General features: G+C 47.1%; 1 pseudogene across 1 annotated transcript in view; it reads right to left on the bottom strand.

Annotated features, from left to right (window-relative positions):
* LOC308154258 (exostosin-1b-like) overlaps positions 1 to 7500 on the bottom strand; it is a 189393-nt pseudogene that overhangs the window by 34093 nt on the left and 147800 nt on the right. The window lies entirely within an intron of this gene.

Raw genomic sequence — 7500 nt, 5'->3', positions numbered from 1 at the left:
TCATTCAAGAGAACTTGATATTTAACTTTGCTACTGAGCTCAGATCGGGTAGAGGCCCGACCCAGAAGAGACACACATACATCACATACATTGACACACGCGTTCATGCCCTTACATACCACACCACGCCAACATATGCATTTTGTTTGTTACTTTGAATATAACTTTGGAAAAAATAATTATTTTATTTTATTTTTTATTTAACCTTTATTTATACAGGTAAGAAACACATTGAGCCCCAAGGGCTCATTTTCAAGTGTGACCTGTTCACAGGCATACAACATCCACCACAAACAAATGCAATACAAAACCTGGCCTACATAGTCTAAAAACTAAACTAAAAACGACATAGTCTAAAACTAAAATAGTCTAAGATAAACTAAACTTTCCGTCAATATAGACTAAAACTAAACTAAAACTACATAGTCTAAAACTAAAACTAGTCTAAAACAGTCTAAGATAATCTAAAACTAAACTAAAACTACAAAAACCTAAAACTACAAAAAACTACAAAAACCTAAAACTAGACAGCTTGAGACGAAAATGAGACGAATTTAATCAATGAACTGGTCTGGAGTTTTGGTTGTAGACGGATTAACGAGAAACAACAGGTGTGTTGGAACCGACACCCCCTCATGCCAGGACGATGGTTAACACTACAACAGCCGTGCCTATTTTACCTACTAGTAGAGCCGCCTTGGGGGTCAAATAGACCCCCCTTTTAGAATGTAAATCTGCTATTTACACACAGAGATCACTAGAGGGCTCTTCTTTTTTTAGCCTGCCTCCTACACAGAAAAACTGCGAAACAGCTTTATACTATCTCATCCTGAAGTGATTTTGAAAATGTAAGGATACTGGGTGGTAGAACGCACATATCTAGGAAAAGTCATGAAAGGAGGGTCCTGAAATTTGATCGAGTGCAAAGCTAGATTTTTTTTTACTCACAGGGGTCACCGTGACCCCTCACGGCTCTTCTAGTTAAGGTCTTCTGATGCTGGTTTTCTCTGTGTACCACATGTACAAAAGAAGAGATTTGGTGAGGCTGCATTCTCATTTCATGCACCTGTGGAATGCACTGCCAGTTTACATTGGATGCAACTTCAGCAAATATTATGTTCAAGTCAAGACTAAAAACCAATCTTTTTAATATTGCCTTTAAATGACAAAATAATTAAATTAAGATGATAAAAACTCATCATTTTAATATTGCATTTAAATTACAAAATAATTAAATTAAGATTATATAATGATTACAGCACTTTGAGCTGCAACGTTTGCAGGAAAAGCGCTATACAAATAAAGTTATTATTATTATTATTATTATTATTATTATTATTATTATTATTATTATTATTATTATTATTATTATAGTGTTAATCTGATACACGTGATCACCATCACAGACAGTTTGTGTCTTAATTATCCCGATCCTATCCATTCAGAGTCAGATAGGAATTAGGGAGAGAGGTTGTAGAGGTGGATATGGGACTGGGCCCTCATAGGAGACAGCAGAGAGAGAGGGTGTAGACGTGGATATGAATGAATGAATGGTCTTTATTGTCATTGATATAGTACAGGTACCAAACAACGAAATTTGGGAGGGGGGGCTCCCCTGGTGCTAGGAAAGAAAACAACTAAAAAACAAGAAGGGAAAGGAGCTGGTTTACATAAATAAAGGCTATGTACACTATCCACTATACTATACTATACAAATAAAACACTGTGCTGTACTCTATGCTATGCTATACCTATTCTAACATTTCCTATTCTCTGCAACCTTATGTACCCTAGGGTTGTCATATTGCACATAGTGTTATTGCACATTCATTTAAAGTGTCGCAGTTTGCAGGCTTGAAATGTACACATTTGTGCCTCAGCACTACACCTGATTTCAATCCAGCAGCTGCCATCAATCCGTCCAGACTGTCCAGGGCCCAGAACCTAGGTCTTTGCTGTGTTCAGGGCCTGAATGGCCCTGGGGTAGAAGCTGAGCTTCAGTCTGTTTGTCCTTGCGAACATGGTCCTGAACCGCCTGTTCGAGGGCAGCCTGTTCGAGGGCAGCCGAGGGACTGGGCCCTCATAGGAGACAGCAGAGAGAGAGGGTGTAGATGTGGGTATGGGACTGGGACTGGGACCTCATAGGAGACAGCAGAGAGAGAGGGTGTAGAGGTGGATATGGGACTGGGCCCTCATAGGAGATAGCAGAGAGAGAGGGTGTAGAAGTGGATATGGGACTGGGCCCTAGGGGACAGCAGAGAGAGGGTGTAGAGGTAGATATGGGACTGGGCCCTAGGAGACAGCAGAGAGAGAGGGTGTAGATGTGGATATGGGACTGGGCCCTAGGGGACAGCAGAGAGAGGGTGTAGAGGTAGATATGGGACTGGGCCCTAGGAGACAGCAGAGAGAGAGGTTGTAGAGGTGGATATGGGACTGGGCCCTCCTTCCACCTGACCGGGGCGCAGGGCATTCTCACAGCATCCCAATCAATCTCTCTGACACGAGGCCAGAGAGTCTGCCTGTCTGTCTGTCTGTCTGTCTGTCTGTCTGCATGCCAGCCTGTCTGTCTGCCTGTCTGTCTGTCTGTCTGTCTGTCTGCCTGTCTGTCTGTCTATCAGTCTGTCTGTCTGTCTGTCTGTCTGTCATTCTGCCTGTCTGCCTCCCTGTCTGCCTACCTATCTGTCTGTCTGCCTGTCTGTCTGTATGTCTGCCTCCTTGTCTGCCTCCCTGTCTGTCTGTCTGCCTCCCTGTCTGTCTGTCTGCCTCCCTGTCTGTCTGTCTGTCTGCCTGTCTGCCACCCTGTCTGTCTGTCTACCTGCCTGTCTGTCAGTCTGTCTGTCTGCCTCCCTCCCTGTCTGCCTCCCTCCCTCCCTCCCTCCCTCCCTCCCTGTCTGCCTGTCTGTCTGTCTGTCTGTCTGTCAGTCTGTCATCCTGCCTGTCTGTCTTTCTGCCTCCCTCCCTGTCTGTCTGTCTGCCTGTCTGTCTGCCATTCTGCCTGTCTGTCTGTCTGTCTGCCTGTCTGTCTGCCTCCCTCTCTCCCTGTCTGTCTGTCTGCCTGTCTGTCTGTCTGTCTGCCTCCCTCCCTCCCTCCCTGTCTGTCTGTCTGCCTGTCTGTCTGTCTGTCTGCCTCCCTCCCTCCCTGTCTGTCTGTCTGCCTGTCTGCCTGTCTGTCTGTCTGCCTCCCTCCCAGTCTGCCTGCCTGTCTGCCTGTCTGTCTGCCTGCCTGCCTGTCTGTCTGTCTGTCTGTCTGTTTGTCTGCCTGCCTCCCTCCCTCCCTGTCTGCCTGTCTGTCTGCCTCTCTGTCTGTCTGTCTGTCTGTCTGCCTGTCTGTCATTCTTCCTGCCTGTCTGTCTGTCTGTCTGTCTGCCTGTCTGTCTGTCTGCCTGCCTGCCTCCCTGTCTGTCTGCCTCCCTGTCTGCCTGCCTGTCTGTCTGTCTGTCTGTCTGTCTGTCTGCCTGCCTCCCTGTCATTCTGTCTGCCTGTCTGTCTGCCTGTCTGTCTGCCTGTCTGTCCGCCTGTCTGTCTGCCTGTCTGTCTGTCTGTCTGCCTCCCTGTCTGCCTGTCTGCCTGCCTGCCTGCCTGCCTGTCTGCCTGCCTGTCTGTATGTTGTGCTGATTTGCATGAATCAGACGTGGGCGTGAAGCAGAGGAGACCGTTTGTTGTGTTCAGACCGAGTGAGTAACCGCAGGGCATCCTGGGTAAACATGTTCAAAGGCAGGACCCACCGCGCGGTGGAACTCCCTCCACAAACCCCCTCTTCCCTCCTCCCAGGGAGCAGTTGTGCTAATGTTTCCAGTGGGGAATCCCACAGTCCCAGCTATCAGTCATCCTTGCCGTTCAGAAACAAACAATTTGAATAAAACATCGAATCATCGAATGTTTTGCCAAGAAACACAGAGAGAGAGAGGGGGGAGGGGGAGAGAGAGGGAGAGGGAGGGAGAGAGGGGGAGAGAGAGGGGGGGTGGGGGGAGGGAGGGAGAGAGAGAGAGAGGGATCGAGAGGGAGGGAAAGGGAGAGGGAGAGAGGGAGAGAGAGAAGGTGGGAGAGGGAGGGAGGGAGGGAGGGAGACAGGGAGAGAGAGAGAGAGAGGGATCGAGAGGGAGGGAGAGGGAGGGAATGAGAGGGAGAGGGATCGAGAGGGAGGGAGAGAGGGAGAGGGAGGGAGAGATAGAACGAGTAATGTTCAGCCAATGTGCCTCCCCCCCCCCCCCCCCCTCCACACCTCCACACCTCCACCCGTGAGCTTGCGAGCTGTGATCACAAGTGGCAAAGTTTGCTCAACTAGAACAAAAACAACGATTTTCAATTTCGACGAGGTACAATGAGCCATTGATTTAACGCTGCTCTGTCTCCTTCAGTTTGGTTCCGCCCAGTGGACTGAAAAGCTGGCTTGCCCCATAACCCCCCTGTAGCAGAGCAGACCTCCAACGTCCACCCCCCCCCCCCCCCCCCGCCCCCCAAACACACATACTACACTACACACTCACTGTTTAAACACATTTAACGCCAACACGAGCTGTTTGTTTGTCTGCCTGTCTGTCTGTCTGTCAGTCTGCCTGTCTGCCTGTCTGTCTGTCTGCATGCCTGCCTGTCTGTCTGTCTTTAAACACATTTAAATACACAGAGTTGGATTAACTCTTTCGTCTGCCATAGGCTACTGGGTAAGTGATTACATGGCTTTGATTACATTGGCTTGTAAACAAACGTTCGTTTTAGGACGTGTTCAAAAGCAACGACTGTGTGATCATCTAATTATGTTAGAATAAAACATTGACATGCTAAAAACACATAACTACACATAATTAGATGAACACACAGTCCTTGCTTTTGAACACGTCCTAAAACGAAAGTATGTTTACTTAGTCATGTCTCACTTACCCAGTAGCCTACGGTAAACGAGAACAGTGAATCCAGTCCACAAGTTATAAGTATTTAGTGATCGTTAAACTGTTGTTTATTATATATTGAGTGGGTACTTTAAAACTTCAAGTTGCGTGTTATGAAGAAAACCGAAAACCAGATGTTGTTGACACCATACGTTTCACTTTCACTTTGACCTAGGGGGAGGTGAAGCAGTTCAGACGAGTTGGAGGGAGAGTTGAAGGAAGCTTCGATAAAGGTATTTATAATACTCCATTGTTGCTAAAGCAGGGTTCGACAGTAACACTGTTTTACTTGCAAGTCCGAGATCCAGCCCCTGCTCATCGACGGAGAGAGCGTGGAGAGAGTCTCAACCATCCGATTCCTGGGGATGCACATGCGGGATGACCTGACCTGGAAGGACAACACAAAAGGCACCATCAAGAGGGCACAACAGCGGCTATACACCCTGAGAGTCCTCAGGAAGGAACACAGCAAGCAGGAGATACTGGTGACCTTCTACCGCGGCGCAGTGGAGAGCATCCTCACCTACGGCATCTGCAACTGGTTCTCCAGCTGCACAACAGCGGAGAGAAATGCGCTACAGAGAGTCGTGAGAACAGCACAGAAGATCACCGGCGCCCCCCTCCCCTCTCTGGAAGAGCTGTACAACACACGCTGTCTCAGGAAGGCCTCCAAGATCTCCAGGGACCCGACCCACCCTGGGTACGAACACTTTACCAGGCTGCCCTCGAAAAGGCGGTTCAGGACCCTGGCCGCAAAGACAAACAGACTGAAGAACAACTTCTACCACAGGGCCGTCCAGGCCCTGAACACAGCAAAGACCTAAGTTCTGGGCCCTGGACAGTCTGGACGGATTGTATGGCAGCTGCTGGACTGAAAAAATCAGGTGTAGTGCTGAGGCACAAACATGTACATTTCAAGCCTGCAAACTGTGACACTAAATAAATGTGAAACAATACTATTGTGCAATATGACAACCCTAGTCGTCTATCTGTACAGTATAGTACAGTGGATAGTGTACATAGCCTTTATTTATGTAAACCAGCCCCTTCCCTTCTTGTGATTTTTTTTTAAAGTGTTTTTTTTTCTCCCTTTCCTAACACCAGGGGAGCCACCCCTCCTAAATTTCGTTGTTTGGTACCTGTACTGTAGCAATGACAATAAAGTCCATTCATAAAGTCCATTCATTCATTCATTCATTCAAGTAAAACATTCGCCAGGTTTGTTTGCGCGAGCCTGACGACGCTGCTAGATCCCGGATATTTTTACCTGTGTGCAGGAAGAACAACAGACGCGCAGGCACGAGACTAGACTAGATGATCGTGAGTGAAGATTATCAAAGCGTACGGGTGATCGAGAGGTCTGTCGAACCCTGGCTGGAGGTATTTATAGTACTCCATTGTTGTCATAAATTACCTTCTCTGATCATATTTGAAGTGACTAATCAAGTAGATATGTGTCTCGTTGTGACTCGTTCTAATGTTTTGGTCCGCATGTTGGGACTCATTGAATGTCTTTGTCGGTGAAAGATAAAACTCTGTCGGGGGGGGGGGGGGGTCACACTGAGGGGGGGGGGGGGGGGTTACACTCAGGAGGTGTGGTAAAGCGGGGCCAAATGGAGGTTCTAATTGCTGGGCGCTGATTGCAGACGCATTCCACCTGCTGAGAATCAGCTGCTTGGCTCGATAATGGCTCCAGCCTTTAGACACAGACTCTCTCTCCCCCTCAACCCTGCCTGTGTGTCGTTGCCTCTTAGTTCAAGCCTTAAGGCCAATGCACACGGCGTGCGATTTTGTCGCACCGCAAATTCGATTCCATTATTTTGAATGAAACAATGCACTCACATTCACATCCACACACTTCGGTGGTGTGAATTGAAAATCGAATGTTGTCGTGCGACAAAATCGCCTTTAGTGTTTGTTTCGTTTTTTGTAGTTGTTTTTGTTTGGGGTTTATTTGGGAATTATGGGTTTAGTTTAGGATTAAGTTGTTGTTAGGTAGAAGGTAGTTTAGATTAGTTAATATCACATTTTGTTTCCTCCTTTGATTTAGGTTTTTACTTATACCATTTCTTTTGTTTACGTAGTAGCTTAGCTTAATAGCCTTATTTAATGCTATCTTAGTTTCTCTCAGTCTTTTCCCCCCGCCCTGTGTTTGTTTAGGTTAGCATTATGTTAGGCAGGATTGCATTATGGGTATGTGTGTTTGTAGTGGCCCACTAGTGTTTTTGTAATGTAAAAGAACCTTTTGTATTGGCACCCAGCGACACTGTCCTCTCTGAAGTGGCTGATGTTCCTGGCTTTGTAGCAGCTCTTTGGTTATGACGTTGAGACGTCTTAGAACTTCAGTCGTAACAGGGGGTCACACTGGGGGGAAACAATGGCTTCCCTGATCACCATGGTAACCCACGCCTAGCACTGATGCTCTGAAGGAAGGAGACCAGACGCTTTTATGACATCACCAACCTGTCAATCACCTGTTAATCACCTGTCAATCACTGGTCCCCAGTCAGCCCCGCCCCTCCTATCTTTCCTATAAAGATGTTTAACTGTCAAATGAATAAAAAATGACGAGGTTTAACTGTAAAATAAAAAAAAGTCATAAAGAGTTTAACAG

This window comes from Nansenia antarctica (assembly GCF_963989245.1).
Source record: "Nansenia antarctica genome assembly, chromosome: 3".
In the NCBI taxonomy this organism is placed as follows: domain Eukaryota; kingdom Metazoa; phylum Chordata; class Actinopteri; order Argentiniformes; family Microstomatidae; genus Nansenia; species Nansenia antarctica.
This window is presented reverse-complemented; position numbering and strand designations above follow the sequence as displayed.